Here is a 17327-nt window from a genome sequence, read left to right as displayed (position 1 = left end):
TGTCTGTGACTCTAGCATGGGATTGGCAGTGGTGGCTGCTTCGTGATGACATGAGGTCATCCGGGCTCAGAGGAAGCATTCAGTGCATGTGCGCTCTTCTAAGCACAACGTGAAGATGCATCTTTTAAAAACGAAACGCCCTCTGATAAAATGTGTGCTCCTCCCAATTTGGAACCTGACACACATTGTCTAGATCCACCTGAAGCTGCAAGAGCCCTGCTGCCAGATACCAGGGCAGGAAATCTTATCCTGGGGGACATTCCAGGAAAAGCCAGTGAATTCCCTTTAAATTATACAGGATTGTGCCTGTGGCCCTTGTGGTAGGCTAAGTAATGCTCCCCTACCCTACCCCCAAAAGATCTACATCCTAATCTTAGAATCTGTGACTATTTACGTTACATGGTAAAAGGGCCTTTGCAGGTGTGATTAAGTTAGGGCTCTTGAGACAGGAACATGATCCCAGGTTATCCAAGTGAGCATGATGTAGTCCCAAGAGTTTTTTGGTTTTGTTTTTGGTTTTTTGTTTTGTTTTTGTTTTTGTTTTTTGAGACAGAGTCTCGCTCTGTCGCCCAAGCTGGAGTGCAGTGGCCCTATTTCGGTTCACTCCACCTCCCGGGTTCAAGCAATTCTCCTGCCTCAGCCTCCCCAGAAGATGGAATTATAGGCACGTGCCACCACGCCCGGCTAATTTTTTGTATTTTTAGTAGAGATGGGGTTTCACCGTGCTAGCCAGGATGGTCTTGATCTCCTGACCTGGTGATCTGCCAGCCTCAGCCTCCCAAAGTGCTGGGATTACAGGCGTGAGCCACTGCGCCCGGCCCCACAAGAGTTCTTATAAGGAGGAGGCAGGCAGGCCGGAGTCAGAGAAGGAGGTGTGGTGACCAAAGCAGAAGCCGGATGCATATGCTTTGAAGGTGGAAGAAGGTTCCAGCAGCCAACAAGGGCAGGTGGCCTCTAGAAGCTGGAAGAGGCAAGGAAATGGATTTCTTCCCTGAAGCCTCCAGAAGGAACACAGCCGTTGGTCACCTTGATTGTAGATCTCTGACCTCCAGAACAAGAGAATACCTTTGTGTTGCTTGAAGCCACTAAGTTGGTGGCAGTTTGCTATATCAGAAGTGGCTGGAGAAGCAACGTGAAATTAACACAGCCCTTCTTGGGGAGGCGGGTAGCCGTTTATCAGGTTTTCACCCATGTCGAGTCAGCTGAGGAACAGTCACTGGTCCAAGTCGCCCCACCTGGGCCCCAGAGGCCCCTGCTGGGAAGGGCAGCCACCACTGCCATTCCCATGCTAGAGGCACAGACACTCAGGCCCAGAGAGGTTCCTTCATCTGCCCAAAGCCTCACTTTAATAAGTAGCAGAGCACGGGTGTGAGATGACTGCTATTTTCTCTTCCTCCTCCTCAGCCTCCGTGTTCCTAGATCACTCATCCCAAATGCAAATATATTTTTCAGTAGTAATTGCTTCTCTGGGGAGGAATTTTTTTTTTTGAAGTTTGCAAATCTTTTTATTTCCAGCTGTTGAGACAATATTTTTGAGAGCTGATGTTACTCTAGTGGCCAAACCAGTGCCAGCTATTAAACAGCCAGAAAGCTACAGTAATTGAATACGTGACCATTTCTCTTTTAGCACGTTGTTTGTTCTCCTTTTCCAGAAGTTGTAGGCGTCTATTTAGTTTGATTATGTGTCGTCTTAGTGAAGCTGCACCTACAACAGTCGGGTCATCCGATGTTCCTTCAGTTGTTGCGTCTGTATTTGAAATGCCATACGTGATGTTGTCATGATGAGGATTAGAAGTGGCCGGAGCAGACCTGCCACGCGACACAGGGAGAGAATCATTTCTGACCAGCTGTCCGTTTTGATGAACAGCATTTTCACTCATAGACCGTGCCCTCTTTAGTCTGCCAGCTGCAAAGATTTCTTCATTTTCAGGGGTTGTAAGAGATCTTTCTAAATCCAGAAAATCTGGTGGTCTTTCACTTAGCGTAAGTACACGGGTGGTGTTTTTAGCACCAGGGGTTTGAAGGGAGTTGATTGAATAAGATCAAGATCTACTGGTCTTGAAAGTGGAATATCTTCATTATTTCTTACAACACCAACCCTCTCCAGAACCCGCACACTAGTATCTGGAACTCCTTCTTAGAATCCTTGCTCCAGGTCAGCGTTTGGCAGTGCTACTTTTTTTCTTTCTTTCTTTCTTTTCTTTTCCCTTTTTTAATGACAGAATCTTACTCTGTCGCCCAGGCTGGAGTGCAGTGGCATGATCTCCTGGCTCACTGCAACCTCCGCCTCCCGGGTTCAAGCAATTATCTGCCTCAGCCTCCCGAGTAGCTGGAATTACAGGTGCCCACCACCACACCCGGCTACTTTTTGTATTTTTAGTAGAGACAGGTTTCACCATCGTGGTCAGGCTGGTCTTGAACTCCTGACCTCGTGATCCACCCACCTCGGCCTCCCAAAGTGCTGGGATTACAGGCGTGAGCCACTGCGCCTGGCCGATGGTGCTACTTTTAACTTTTCTGGGATCCTCACTTACTGACTAATGCCTTCAGTCTATTCCATTTCTTACTGAATTCAACTGATTTCTGCCATCTCAGCAGCAGTGGGAGAAGGAAATGCTGCCCCACTCACAAATGTGTACTTGCTATTTGGCACGATTTGCTTCTATGCTTCATAGTAAATCCTTTGACTTGCTTCAATGTGCATGTGCTGGATTGAGAGCCACTTTTGTCCCCCTGGGCCCACAGGAGGGTCCCAGTGAGGGCTGCCGTCCGCCGGTTCCCGGGGGCGTTGGGGCGGGTGCTTAGAGGCTGTTGGCCGAGAGCACGGAGGCGCCCAGGCACAGCACCGGCGTAGCAGCCCGCAGAGGGCCCCTCTGGGGAGGAATCTGAGAAGCCCACAGAACAGCCTGCGCTGTCACTCTGGGGGTTTCTAAATTAGAGCCATTCCAGGTGACCCATGGAGGTACCTCTCCTAGTCCCCAGTTGCACCAGCTGCCGGCCCTAGGCCTCCCTCTCCAGGCTGCCACTGCCTGTCTTTGTGGGGAAACTGGCTGTGTTTCCTGCAGTGGGATGGATATGGGCCCTTCTGTCTTGGGATAAACCTCTCAGCAGCTGCTTGAGATCACAGGCTGGCACCTAACTTGGAGTTATCATTCACACACCCAGAAAGGCAACAGCCCTGTGGCACTGTTCTCTGGCCTCCCCAGGTTTCCCACAGCAAATGACAACAACGGCTTGCAGTGTGCCTGTCCTATGATGGACCTGGACTCTCAGAAGTGGCTGGGGAAGTAGACAGCATTTTCTTTTTCTTTTCTTTCTTTCTTTTTTTTTTTTTTTTTTTTTTTCGAGACAGGGTCTCACTCTGTCGCCCAAGCTGGAGTGCAGTGGCACGATCTCGGCTCACTGCAACCTCCATCTCCTGGGTTCAGGTGATTAGGGATTACAGGTGCATGCCACCACGCCCAGCTAATTTTTGTATTTTTATTTAGTAGAGACAGGGTTTCACCATGTTGGCCAGGCTGGTCTCGAACTCCTGACCTCAGGTGATCCAACTGCCTTGGCCTCCCAAAGTGCTGGGATTACAGGCGTGAGCCACTGCCCCTGGCCAGCATTTTCTTTTTAACAGATGAGGAGGTGAAGTGCATTGCCAGGGGTGTACAGAATTAAACCTACATCCCACAGACTCCAAAATCCATCTATATTCCACTCTACTGCTAAGCCAACTACTGATTCACTCAACAGATTCCACTATACCACTATGCTGTGCTATTCCTTCATTCAACAAACATCTATTAAGCTCCTCTGGCCTGTGCCAGGCTTGTTCTTGGACTAGAAAGAGCAGTGAACAAAAATGACAAAAATTCACACCCTTGAAAGCTTACCTCCTGCAGCCACACTTTCCAACAGAAATAGAATTCAAGGCCCATATAAATTTCCTGGGTAACCACACCTTTTTTAAAAAGGACAAAGAAACAGGCAAAATTAATTTTAATAATATATTTATCTCGACATGTTCAAAATATGTCATTTCAACATGAAATTAATATAAAAATGTTAGTGAGGTATTCTTTTTGTCCTCCTAAGCCTCAGAAACTTGATGAAAGCTAGTTCCCTCTGGCCACCCGACAGCAAGCTGGGTGTGATTGTCACTGGGTCACCTGGAGCTCAGCCCCGCATTGTCCATCAGTCCATTCCTGCCACGTGCCCCTTGGGACTGCACTGGCCATAGCAGTGGGCTCCGTGGCTCCCTGTTGCTGTGGAATTGGGAAGCCACCATTTCTCTGGATTTAGAGAGGTGCTGGGCCTCAGCTCAGAGGGCTAGGTTAATGCACCTCTCAGTTTGTAACTTGTCATTGTTACTGGGCCCTACAGAGCCGCTTCCTATCTTTTCGTTCTTATTCTCTTATTCCTCTTTTCTCCCCTCTCCCATTCCATCCAGGGCACCCATCCTAACATGTTTAACATGCCTCTTGTTGGCTGTGGTCTTGTACATTGTGTCTTTCTCATTTCCGTGGATGATATTGGGTTCTGTCTCATTCTGATTGGTTATCCCCTACCTTATTTTTTTCAGCCAGCAATTTTATTTTCCTGGCCATAAATTCAAGAGCTCACCTGCAGCAACACTATCCAATGGAAAGAGAATTCAAGCCCCATATATAATTTTACTTTTTTTTTTTTTTTTTTTTGAGACAGGGTCTTGCATGTGTCACCCAGGCTGGAGTGCAATGGCGCGATCTCATCTCACTGCAACCTCCACTGCCCAGGCTCAAGTGATCCTCCCACTTCAGCCTCCCAAGTAGCTGGGACTACAGGCACTCACCACCATGCCCAGTTAGTTTTTTTGTGTGTGTATTTTTTGTAGAGATGGGGTTTCGTCATGTTGCCCAGGCTGGTCTCGAATTCCTGAGCTCAAGCAATCTGCCTACCTCGGCCTCCCAAAGTGCTGGGATTACAAGCGTGAGCCACTGCACCGGCCTGCCCCATATATAATTTTAAATTTCCTAGTAACCACATCTTTTTATAAAAGGACAAAGAAACAGGAAAATTAATTTTTATAATATATTTTACTTGATATATCCAAAATCTGTCATCTCAACACGTAATTAATATAAAAATGTTAGTGAGATTTTCTTTTTGTCCTGATAAGCCTTGGCAATCTAGTGTGTGTTTTACACTTTAATAGCACGTCTCAATGCAGACTGGCCACATCTTGAGTCCCACAGCGTTTATTGGGACTCTCTTGTCCCCATAGTTTGTTCCCATGAGTCCCCCACCCTCTTTCATCTTCCCTAGGCTACCTCAAAGGAACCGGTTTTGCCCTCATTCTCTAGGATGTTCTAGCTCCTTCTCTGAGTCTCTTGACTCATCGATTCTTCCTTGAGTTCTGAGATTACTACCAGCTAGGGCTTGCTATATGACATGTCACTTTGTCCTCACATCACCCCCATTCTGAGACTGAGGGAAGAGCTGGCCCAGGGTTGCACACCTAGTGGGTACTGAGCCTGATTCCAGACTCCAGCAGCCTGAGCACAGAGCCCAGCTCCTAATGAGCATCTCCTGCCCAACTGACTGCCCTCGGCCTTGACCCAGCAGGATTCCCAGGAGACGTGGCTTGTGGGAAAGAAGCCCAAGCAGTCCTGGCTGAACTTCTTTTTCTGAGATGTGTTGAGAGTATCAATTATGTGTGGGTCCTCAGAGACCTGCAACTCCGTGGCTTACTCAAGGCAAAAAGTTCCCTCCCCATCACTTAAAAGTTGGAGGCAGTCCTCAGCCCTGAGTTTTTATTCCTGCGACTTTGCTGTGTGTGCATCTCACTCACTGCATCTGACAATTGCACGGCACTGCATGGTGTGCGCCTAGCTCATCCACCCATCCATCCCCCACCCAGAGACACCCAGACTGCTGCAGTGGACAGCCTCACCCACGGGCCCTGCGTGGGATGTGAACTCAGGTGGAGACCTGCCATGCTGTGCCAGAGTGAGCTTGGACCACTTTACAACAGCCAATTATGCACATCTCCTCCCTACTCCGAGTTCAGTGACATCGTGTCAGTAGCTCGATAGTGCTGTGATGGGAATATTTACACCACAGCGATGGGCCGTGGCAATCACTACAAATCTGGGCTGTGTGTGTGTGTGCGCGTGTGTGTGTGTGTGTGTGTGCATGCACACATGTGAAAGAGAGAGGGGGAGGGAGAGAGAGCTAGTTTACCAGCATACCACTGTGAGGGAGTATGTGGAGACTTTGTTTTCTAGAGACATGGTGCACCAGCACACACAGCAAGAGACAGGGTCTTTCTATGTTGCCTGGGCTGGTCTCAAACTCCTGGCCTCAAACAATCCTCCCACTTGAGCCTCGCAAAGCACTGGCATTACAGGCATGAACTATTGTACCCAGCCCTTTAATTTTATTGAATTAAGTGCTTCCAGACTGGTACCAGAATGACCATCCAATTTTACATGTCATTTCAAAAAAATTGTTTTCCCAGTTTCCAATTTAAAAAGACTTATGAACAAGTATGTGCATTAAACAACAGTGACAACATAATTTCAAGTCACTTATTAATTCAGCTAGTTGGCTCTGGGATGTAGTGCAGAATTCTAAAGATAAGTGTTGACTAGAATTCAGTTTCTAGTTTTGGCATTCTAGGACTCTTTCAAATGCAGGAGACAGAAAACTCAGTGTAATGAATGAGCTCTTATCACTCAGCCCTCCAGGGTTCTTCAGACACAGCGGGATCCAGGTTTGCAAACAGTACCATTAGGACTCACTCCCTGCCGTTTGGTTCTGCTTTTTGCTGTGTTCATTCATTCCCAGGCAGGCCTTCTCTGCCCAATGCTCTGAGCTGCCTATGCAATGGAGGAGTGTCTCTTTCTCAGCAATTCCAGGGAAAGTTGAAATTTGAAACTCATTGGCCCAGTGTGGGTTACGTGTCCGTCTTGAAATTATCACTGTGCCCCGGAGTGTGGGAGGCCCTGATTGGCCAGGCCTGGGCATGTGCCTGCCCCTTGAGCCAGAATCAAAGTCATATGGACTGAGAATGGGGAGGGCCCTAGAGAAGGAAAACCAGGCACTGTTCCCAGCAGGTTAGGAGTGCCTGCTGGGCAGGTAAAACAACAGCATCCTCTCAACTTCTCTGGGGCGCTTGAGACTGACCGGTGCCCCTCCCTGTGGGACACCTCCTCCTGTGACCTTTGGACCCTGCGTTTTCAGGGCTTCCCGGCCTCTCTGACTGAAGAGGCCTTCTCTGCATCTTTACCCAGGCCATCTTCTTACCCTGCTTCTGGCTGAGGCTCTCTCCAAAAGCCCCGTACTGAATCACTCACCTCATTCCTGCCAAGCGTGTGTTGTGACCAGTACTCCGATTATGGGCATAGGCTCTGTGTACTCTCTCATCAGGATGGTATCATTATTGCCATCTTACAGATGAGGAAACCGAGGCTCTCAGTGGTGGAAGGAGCAGCTAGTGAAGCAGATGCACACCAGGGTCCTTGCCTTCAGCTGCCATAGCCCTCCACTTCCCTGATCTCGCTGTGTCTGTCACCAGGGCCCTCCAGCTCTGAAACTATGTCCCTTTCCTTGTGGTATCTGCACCCAGCCAGCCGCCACCTTTCCTCCCACAACCATGAGCCTCTCAGCCTGTGTGGACAGGCGTAGCTTTGGCTATACATGACAAAAAAAAAAAAAAGCATATTCAATAAGATAAACTTTTATTTTTCTCTTATGTAAACAGAGTCCAGAGGTCAGCAGTCCAGGGCTGAAAAGGCAGCACCGTGATCCTCAGGGACCTAGGCTCCTTCTATCCTGCTGCTCTGTCATTCTCTACCTCACATCCCAGTATGGCTGCTTGAGCTCCAACCATCACATCTGCACTAGAACCAATAGAAAGTGGGAAGCAGGGGGAGACATGTCTCCTCATTTAAGAATGCTTTCCTTCCTGAATGTGCCCCACCCCCTATACACACCCTGCTTATATCCCATTGGCCGGAACTTAGTCACATGCAACAGCTAGTGAGCTGCCTAAGAGGCTGGGTACTGCTATCTTTATTCTAGGAAGCCACGGAAAGCCGAGCATCCGCTAACTATGGAGGAAGGGGAACACGGATATTGGGAACCACAAATAGGCGAAATTAGTATTACTATTATTTTTTGAAACAGAGTCTCACTGTGTTGCCCAGGCTGGAGTGCAGTAGCATGATCTCAGCTCACTACAACCCGGGTTCAAGTGATTCTCGGTGCCTCAGCCTCCCGAGTAGCTGGGACAACAGGTGTCCGCCACCACGCCTGGCTAATTTTTGTATTTTTAGTAGAGACGGGGTTTCACCATGTTGACCAGGCTGGTCTTGAACTCCTGACCTCAAGTGATCCGCCTGCCTCAGCCTCCCAAAGTGTGGGATCACAGGCGTGAGCCACCCCACCTGGCCAACTGGCAAAACTCAACCACCCTGCCGACCAAATGAAAACATCAGACCAGTGAATTGGCACGCTCTCTTTTCTTTCCCTCCAGCACAGGGAGGAGGAGGAAAGAGCAGCAGGCTCACTGTGCTTGGAGGTGAGCTGTGCCGGGCAGGTGACATCTCACCTTGGCCAGATCTCTCTGGTGCATTCCTCAGGAGGTCAGCCCCGTTTCCGGCCCTTAGCTGGGACCTGCTTGGTGTTTACAGATTGATGTGGCAGAGGGGAAAAACACCCAAGATGTGCCCACTGAGCCCTGCGAAATCGTTTTCCAGCATGGAAGTTTCACCAGGGCTTCTCTATAGACAGTGAGGCCACTTCTGAATGCCATGCTGGCTGTGAAGAAAGTCGATTGTGTCTTTTTTTAGTTCACGGAGACTTTTTTTTTTTTTTTTTTTAAGACGAAGTTTCATTCTTGTTGTCCAGGCTGGAGTGCAACAGTGCAATCTCAGTTCACTGCAACCTCCGCCTCCTGGGTTCAAGCAATTGTCCCGCCTCAGCCTCCGGAGTAGCTAGGATTACAGGCGCCTGCCACCACGCCCGGCTAATTTTTTATATTTTAAGTAGAGATGGGGTCCCACCATGTTGGCCAGGCTGGTCTCGAACTCCTGACTTTCAGCTGATCCACCCTCCTTGCCCTCCCAAAGTGCTGGGATTACAGGCATGAGCCACCACACCCGGCCAGTTCGCAGAGATTTTAAAACCCAGGGGAGCAGGTGGTTGTGAGGGTGGGCTAGCCACAGGTCAGGGGAATCATAATGCCAGCTTTCCCTGAAGCATCATGTCTTGGCAGCACCAAACACAGATGAGGAAACTGAGGCTCTGAGAGGCGTAAGGAGCAGCTACTGAGGCAGATGCATGCCAGGGTCCTTACCTTCAGCTGCCATAGTCTCCCATCTCCCCGATCTCCATGTTTCTCTGTCACCAGGACCCTCCATCTCTGAAATGATGTACCTTTCCCTGTGGTATCTGCACACAGCCAGCCAAACACTCCGTTCGATAACCCTCCATGTGGATAACACGCTTACCCCTCAACCCTATGAGACCAATATTGTATCCTAGCTGCTGCTGGGCAGAGGTGGGATTTAGTTCCCTCCTGTGAGCTGATGTGCCCTGACTTCTCTGTGAAGTGGGGACCGTAGCACTTCCTTCCCGGGGCTGCTGGGAGATGATGTGCGAAACATATTAGCAATACCGTGGAGGTTGTGAGCACTCGGTCCAGGGTAGATCTTTTTTATTACCCAGTGGGAAAGAGGGCCTAAGCGAAGCAAATGTGGGCTGGATTGCATGCCCCCAAATTCCTATGTTGGAGCCCCCTGTCCCCAATACTCAGAATGGGATAGCATTTGGAGATAAGGCCTTTACGTAGGGGATTAAGGTGAAGTAAAGTCATATGAGTGGGCCCTAATCCAATATCACTGGTGTCCTTGTGAGAAGAGCATCTCCTGAGCCCAGGATTTCAAGACCAGCCTGGGCCATACTGGGAGACTCCATCTTTACAAAAAAATGCCAGGCTTGGTGGCATGCACCTACAGTCCCCAGCTGCTCAGGAGGCTAAGGCAGAAGGATTGCTTGAGCCTGGGATATCGAGACTGCAGTGAACCGTGATCATGCCACTGTACTCCAGCCTGGGCAACAGAGCGAGACTCTGTCTCAAAAAAAAAAAAAAACAGAGAGATTAGGACAGAGACACACACGGAGGGACAACCGCGTGAGGACAGAGGGAACAGGTGGCCATCTACAGGCCACAGAGAGAGGCCTCAGAAGGAACCAACCTTGCTCAGAAGGAACCAACCTTGATCTTGGACTTCCAGCCTATAGAATTGTGAAAAAATAGATTTCTGTTGTTTCAGCCACCCTGACTGTGGTACTGGTTATATCAGCCCCAGCAAACTAATACAATCTCTTAATCTCTCTTCCCCTCCCCTTCCCTGCCAGCTGTCCCCTTTTAACCTTAATTCCAGTTTTATGATTAAACATCTCAGCGTCAATTATTTACAACACATCCAGATGAGTATCAGAGCTGCAGGGGACTGAATGACTCACACTGGGGAAGCTGGTTTTTATGAAGGGAAAAATGACACTAAGAAAAACAGGGAATTGTATCTCCTGACCACAGAGACTGAAACTGACCTAGGGAAAGTTTCTGTCAGCCGCAGCACAGGGAGGGTCTCTTCGTGGGAGTGGGGGACCCGGGAGGCACCAGGCAGTGGAGTGTGCCACAGGCGCCTCACACCTGTATATGGCACCTGCCAGCACGCAGGCTGTTTACTTACCCAATAGTTGGTTTGACTGGGCACAATTCCTTCATCCAGATAAAACTAATCACTTGGAGTGAGTCGTGTCTAGTTTGAATCTTTGCTGCACCATTCACTGTGTGACTTTGAGCAAGTTTCTTAACTTCCCTAACTACAGGCTCCTCTTCTGTGAAATGGGGCTTATTCTAGAAACTTTCATCAGCTTGGGAAGTTTAAGCATGGTAATAAATAACTGACAAATTAAACTGTGATTATATTAAGTAAATAATATTCGTAATAGGTTGTTAAGAAAAATAAATATATTAAAATTTTATAAATAAAAACAAAACAGAATACATAAAATTAATAAAGAAAATATATAATGAATATTACAATTGTATAAATAAAATTTAAAGATGGAATACATAAAATTAATAGTAATAATAAGTAATAAATAATAATAAAGGCATGTAAGGCACCCAGCACTGGCATTTCATAGGAGCTTAGGAGAATGTTCACTGTAGTTGCCACAATTCCGAAATGTAACAGTTGGAAAAAGAATCAAGTGTGACAAGTGACTTCCTAAAAATCGAAGGCAGGAAGGAAACTCAGGACTCGAGAAAGCAGCTCTGGCTAAAATGCTTCGAGTAGGAAAGTCAGGTATAAAGTGGAGATGAGGGAACGGGGAATGGCGAGGGGAGGGGGACAAGCTCGGCTCAATACCAAAAGAGCTCTTGGCAGCAGGTTTGGGAACCACTTCTACAGAGACAGCATTGCTGTGGCTAAAAAAGAAAATGTCCAGATATGGGCAGGACAAACTTTCTCAAACAGTGTCCTAATCTCCAGAATCAGAGCTGGTCTAAGAAAAGTCTGGGAACACAGAGGGCTTGCTTCTGCAGGACTCGTGGGCCTGCAGAGGGCTGGCTGGCTGCTTCACGTACCTCGACTTTTGGCTTAAAAGCCCTCATATAATGAGTACTTAAAATAAACGTCAGTCTTGTCCTGTCGTCAGCACTTTGGAACTGCAGTTTTGAGCCCCCAGGAAGTGGGGTGCCTGCTGACTCAAGCACGAGAATACCTTTATCAAGTTTGTTGGTCCCAGCGATGTTAGAACAAGTGTAAACTTGGCTCGTTAGCAGAATCCTGGGTTAAAATGTAAACTTGGTAGAGGATCACCGCCATGCCGAGCCTCTCTCCAACCTGGCCACACGAGGAATGGGCGCATAATTCACCAAGCGATTGGTTTTATCAGGATTGAGAAACTGTGCCTAATCAAATCAGCTATTGAGTAGGTAAACAGTCTGTGCTGGCAGGCACCATACACAGGTGTGAACTGGAATGCCGCCTGCAGGAGTTGCCTGGGTCTGCCATAACAAATTATCCCAAACTTCATGGCTGAAAACAACACACATTTATTGTCTTGCAATAAATGTGTTCTGGAGGCCAGAAGTCCAACCTCAGTTTCATGGGCTAACATCACAATGTGGGCAGGGCTGGTTCCTCCAGAGGCTCTAGGAGAGCATGCGTCTTCTTGCCTTTTCCAGCTCCTGGAGGCACCTGCATCCCTGGACTTGTGACTCTCTCCTCACATCCTCCTGCTTCCACGATTCCATCTCCTGCTTCCTCCTTTGACCTTTCTGCTTCCCTCTTATAAGGCTACTACTCATCAAATTGGGCCCACCTGGATGATCCAACGTAATCTCCCCATCTCAAGATTCTTAACTTAATCATGTCCAAAAAGGCACTTTTTCCATATAGGCTAAAAGTTACAAATTTTGATTAGGACCCAGATATCTTTGAAGACCACGATTCAGCCTCCCATGTGCCTGTTCCCAAATTCCAAGAAACACAGGGTGGTGAGCAGCAAAGAACCCTGTGCAGGACCCCGCTTCTTCTCTGCCCCTAACTTGAATGGCCTTGAGTTAGTCTCTGACCCCTTCTGGGCCTCTGTAAAGATGAATGGACGCCCACCTGCCTCCATAGGCCTGTAAAGGATTTCTGGCACAATTAGAGCAGCTACTGTCTGCAGGGCATTGGGTCAAGGCCCTCAACGTATTCACTCATGGATTCTTCAGCTTTATGGTCCCTGAAAAGTGCTGGGCAGGCTCCTGACTTAGAGCCTTGGCTCTGTGGTTCCCTCCTCTGCCTGGAATGTTCTTCCCCAGGTATTCATGTGATTCCTCCCTCGCATCCTTCAAATCTCTGCTCAGATATCATTTTCTTGGTGACTGTGTACCTAGCCACCGTTTTTTGTTTTTTGTTTTTGAGACAGAGTCTCGCTCTGTCACCCAGGCTGGAGTGCAGTGGCGTGATCTCGGCTCACTTGCAACCTCCGCCTCCCTGGTTCAAGCCATTCTTCTGCCTCAGCCTCCCGAGTAGCTGGGATTACAGGCGTGCGCCACCCCTCCCGGCTAATTTTTGTATTTTTTTTTTTTAGTAGAGACAGAGTTTCACCATGTTGGTCAGGCTGGTCTCGAACTCCTGACCTCATGATCCACCCGCATCGGCTTCCCAAGGTGCTGGGATTATAGACATGAGCCACCACACCTGGCCTGTTTTTAAAATCACTACCCACCGCTCTGTTATTTTCTTTTAGCTTGTATTACCTGCTACCATACCACAGACTCTAATGTGAGCTCTATGGGGACAAGGCCTTCTGTCTGTTTTGATTGTTTCTATGTCCTCAGTGCTTAGATCAGGACTTGGTCCATAGTAGGTGCTCAGTTAATATTGTGTTAGGTAAATGAATAAACACCCGTAATCAAAACTCTGAGCTCGTCACTTATAAACCCAGTGAGGTAGATCCCAGTAAAATTTACTTTGTACAGATGACAGAGCTGAGACTGAGAGCCCTAAGAATTGTCTTGTCTAGGTAATTACTAAGTTACAGAGCTGAGATACAAACCCGGCCTCTGATCTGGAGCCCAGGCTCCCAGTCCCACGGCATAACAGGTGGAGTGGATACTCACCAGCACCCTCTGCAGTCCCTGATTTGATAAATTCTCATCTGTGACTTCTCTCCTTTTTTCTGCAAAATGCCCCTTGGGGAAGACAAACCAAATGAATCCAGCCAGTGTCCAGAACTGCCTGTCACACAAGGACAAATGCTGAATCCAGATGGCACTGAGGTTCACACAAGCCTGGCTGGCCGCCAGGAACACTGACCACAGGCAGCAACATGTGACAGGCTCCAGCTTCTCTTCCAGGCCCCCAATCCTCCCACTCTTCAGATTCCAGGGCTAAGCCTCCAAAGTTGTCCACCTAGGCTGGGTGCGGTGGCTCATGCCTGTAATCCCAGCACTTTGGGAGGCCGAGGCGGATGGATCACCTGAGGTCAGGAGTTTAAGACTAGCCTGGCCAGCGTGGTGAAACCTTGTCTCTACTAAAAATACAAAAATTAGCCGGGTGTGGTGGCGCACGCATGTAATCCCAGCTAGTTGGGAGGCTGAGTCAAGGAGAATCACTTGAACCTGGAAGGCAGAGGTTGCAGTGAGCCAAGACCGCGCCACTGCACTCCAGCCTGGGTGAGAGAGCGAGACCTCATTGATGGGAACTCTGCCCTGCCTTGGTGGAAAGGCTGGCTTTTCTGCTGCTCCGTGAATGAGGACGGCCTAAACAAGGGGCTTTGCGGACAGGTGCTGCCACTTACTAAACGAGACTTTGGGCAAGTTTCTCCACCTCTGTGCCTCAGCGTATTCCTTGATTAAATGGACAGAGCTGGGGATGACAGTACCTCCCTTATATGATTGTTGGGTGGGATAAATGAGCTAAATTGTGTAAAGTGCCTGGGGTGTCAGTGCCCTAACTATGTGCTGGGGGTTGGGGGACTAGAGTACTGGGGGTCTGGCTGGTGGTCAGAGCCTGTGCTTAGCCTTGTTTGCCAGGGTCGGGGGGCTGCTGCTGTCATCCCCAGAGACACCGATGGCCAGAACCTGGAGAAGGTTCGAGGTGTCAGACTCACATTGGGCTGACGGGGACAGGAGATCTGCATCCCTCAGTGCTATCCTGGCAGAGGAAGACTCTGAAATGTGAGATGTCACATTTCCCAAGAAATACTGAATGTGACTGGGTCCCCCGTGCCAGCCTTCTAAATAAGGCTGGACACCAGCCACCTGCTTAGAGAAAGACAATATGTCAAGCACCTCAAGAAAAGATGTATGGTTCATGAACTCGCTGCTTCTGGTCCCTGGAGTCTTCAAGATGAACTTGTCTTCCTTAATTTCTCCACCACTTACATAGATTAGCAAGGACCCTGGTGATGTCAGGTTTTATGCAATTCACCGACATCTTGTGTTTGGAGTCGGGGAGGGAAGCTGCCTCTTTTCTCTGCAAGCCATGACATATTCTGGAAGGTGCCCACTTTCCCATCGCTGTGGGATTACTGAGGCTGAGCCCTCACCCTGGAATATCCTGATCTCTTACCCCCAAATTCCACCCACAGGAAGGCCACAGAGGCCTCAAGGCCCTGCAGAGCTGCATGCGTATCTTCCTTCTCCCTGCCCTCAAATTGAATCCGTTATTCTTTTTGGAAGCTCTTCAGACATGCTCCATTTTGGCAGTGCTACTTGGTGTTTAAAAGCATGGGTTTTAGGATCAGGCATACCCTACCCCTGCCTTGTACTCACTGTGTGACCTTAGAAAAATTACTTTCCGTCTTGGAACCTGTGTCCTTATCTATAAAATAGAACCAATAACTATTAAATGATGATGCACATAAAGAGCTCCACAGAGGGCCTGGCACAGAATTGGCATTCAACACACATTGACGCTTTCTCTGACGCTGACTTCCCTTCTGTTAGGCAGAATTGCCTGTCTTCCTACTGGATTGTAAAAGTCTGTCTCATGTATCTCGGTATCCCCCAAAGCTCCTGGCATACAGTAGGGGAACCGGGAATTGTTTAAATCAAAATCTTCAACAAGTCATTTTAAAAGAAATGTTCGGGTCCAGTAGCTCATGCATGGTAATCCCAGCACTTTGGGAGGCTGAGGCAGGCAGATCGCTTGAGCCCAGGAAATCGAGACCAGCCTGGGCAACAGAGCGAGACCCTTTCTCTACAAAAGACACAAAAAATAGCTGGACATGGTGGTGTGTGCCTGTAGTCCCAGCTCCTCAGGAGCCGAGGTGGGAGGATTGCTTAAGCCTGGGAGGTCAAGGGTACAGTAAGCCATGATCATGCCACTGCAGCCTGGATGACAGAGTGAGACCCTGTCCAAAAAAAAAAAGAGAGAGAGAAGAAAGGGAAGAGGAGGGGAGGGAAGGGAACATTTACCTGTCACCCCCTCACACTTTTGTCCTGAAACACCTCTGGGAACCTCGGTGCCTTGCCCAGAAAGTGGCCCCCAGGGACTCAGCTTTGTGGGAACCTGCACAGTGCAGACACAGGTGGACTTCACAGTCAGCTGGATTTGATTATGAGTCGACTGTGCCACTTACCGGCTGTGTGGCCCAGGGCAAATTACTTACCCTGTCCAAGACTCCGAGATGGGGCGGATCATTCCTTGAAGGGTGGCCGTGAGGATCGGGTGAGTTTAGGAATGCACCTGATTCATGCTGAGTGTCAGCTGCTGCTGATTTCATGATAGCTGCTGCGGAGACTGCTATTCTTGTTACCATTATTCTTCTTACCCTGCCTTGTGTATTACTTAACATCCTTTCTTCTTTTTCCCATCAGCTCTCTCCAGCTGGGCAGCCCTCCTCCCAGCTACCCTGCCTCTATGCCTCATTTGCACATTGCTTTTTGTTTTTCCCGAGTGCACAGTCTAAAAGATCCCTGGTGCTCTGTTGAAACAGGAACCTGACACCCTTTGACCTTGGTCCGTGGGGAGGTGGCCTGAAACTCCCTCCCAGGCAGGACAGGAGCAGGGGCTCAGCGCCTTTCTTCCTACCCCCACTGCATGGGACTGGAAATGGTGACAAAAGTGATTGTGGGCTGAAACTTGGCAGAGAGAGCCCCACTGAATTCCTCCTTTGTGATGTGAATGTGGCACAGCCCGGTGGAACCAGGGATCCCTTTCCCAATTATGCAGCTTGGCAGGAAGAGGTCGGTGCAGGGAGAATGCTCAAGGAGCCCCTTTGTCACAGGGGTTGGTAGCACCGCCAGCCGCCTCCGACTGGCAAGACCTCCTCCCACTAAAGCCAGCTGGGCTGGGCGCTTCTGCAACTGCACCTTCCGGGGCCACAGCACAGAACTCAGTGGTCACGTGAGGGTCTACATCCGATTCCCAGTTTCTAAACTGTGTCCTGGAGAGTTTCTGCAATTCAGCGAGAAGAGGCAGCGGAAGGCCCAGCCATCAATGCTTGGGCCCTTTACCCCGTTTCAGCCGGGGCAGCGCTGCTTTCCATTGTCCCATCTTATTTCAGTTGTTGTCTTCACGTTCAAGTTCACGGAGACTCAATCCAGATGTGCCTGGCTGTGATGGCCCCACTCAGGTCTCAGCCACTCTGATGTCTGGAGCTGGGTCTACCTCCCTGGCCCCGACTCCTCCACACCCACTGCACAGCCCCTCCCTGCCGGCTCTGGTTGGCCAAGGGTGTGCACAGGAGTGGAAAGAGCCTCTGCCCAGCGTGGAGCGGTGAGGCTAAAGGCTTCCATGTTCCCTGCTGACTTCCACCTGCAAAGGCCAGGCAACCGCTGA

At 49.2% G+C, this 17327-nt stretch overlaps 1 protein-coding gene and 1 pseudogene across 5 annotated transcripts in view; one reads left to right on the top strand and one right to left on the bottom strand.

The window, feature by feature from the left end:
- TMEM51 (transmembrane protein 51) overlaps window positions 1–17327 on the top strand; it is a 67578-nt gene that overhangs the window by 37486 nt on the left and 12765 nt on the right. The gene's annotated exons all lie outside the window — the stretch shown is intronic.
- On the bottom strand, window positions 1488–2590 carry LOC104006310 (mitochondrial fission factor-like; annotated as a pseudogene).

The sequence above is a fragment of the Pan troglodytes genome, chromosome 1 (genome assembly GCF_028858775.2).
Source record: "Pan troglodytes isolate AG18354 chromosome 1, NHGRI_mPanTro3-v2.0_pri, whole genome shotgun sequence".
NCBI classification, from domain to species: Eukaryota; Metazoa; Chordata; class Mammalia; order Primates; family Hominidae; genus Pan; species Pan troglodytes.
Note: the sequence above shows the minus strand (reverse complement) of the source record. Positions and strands in the feature narration are given on the sequence as shown.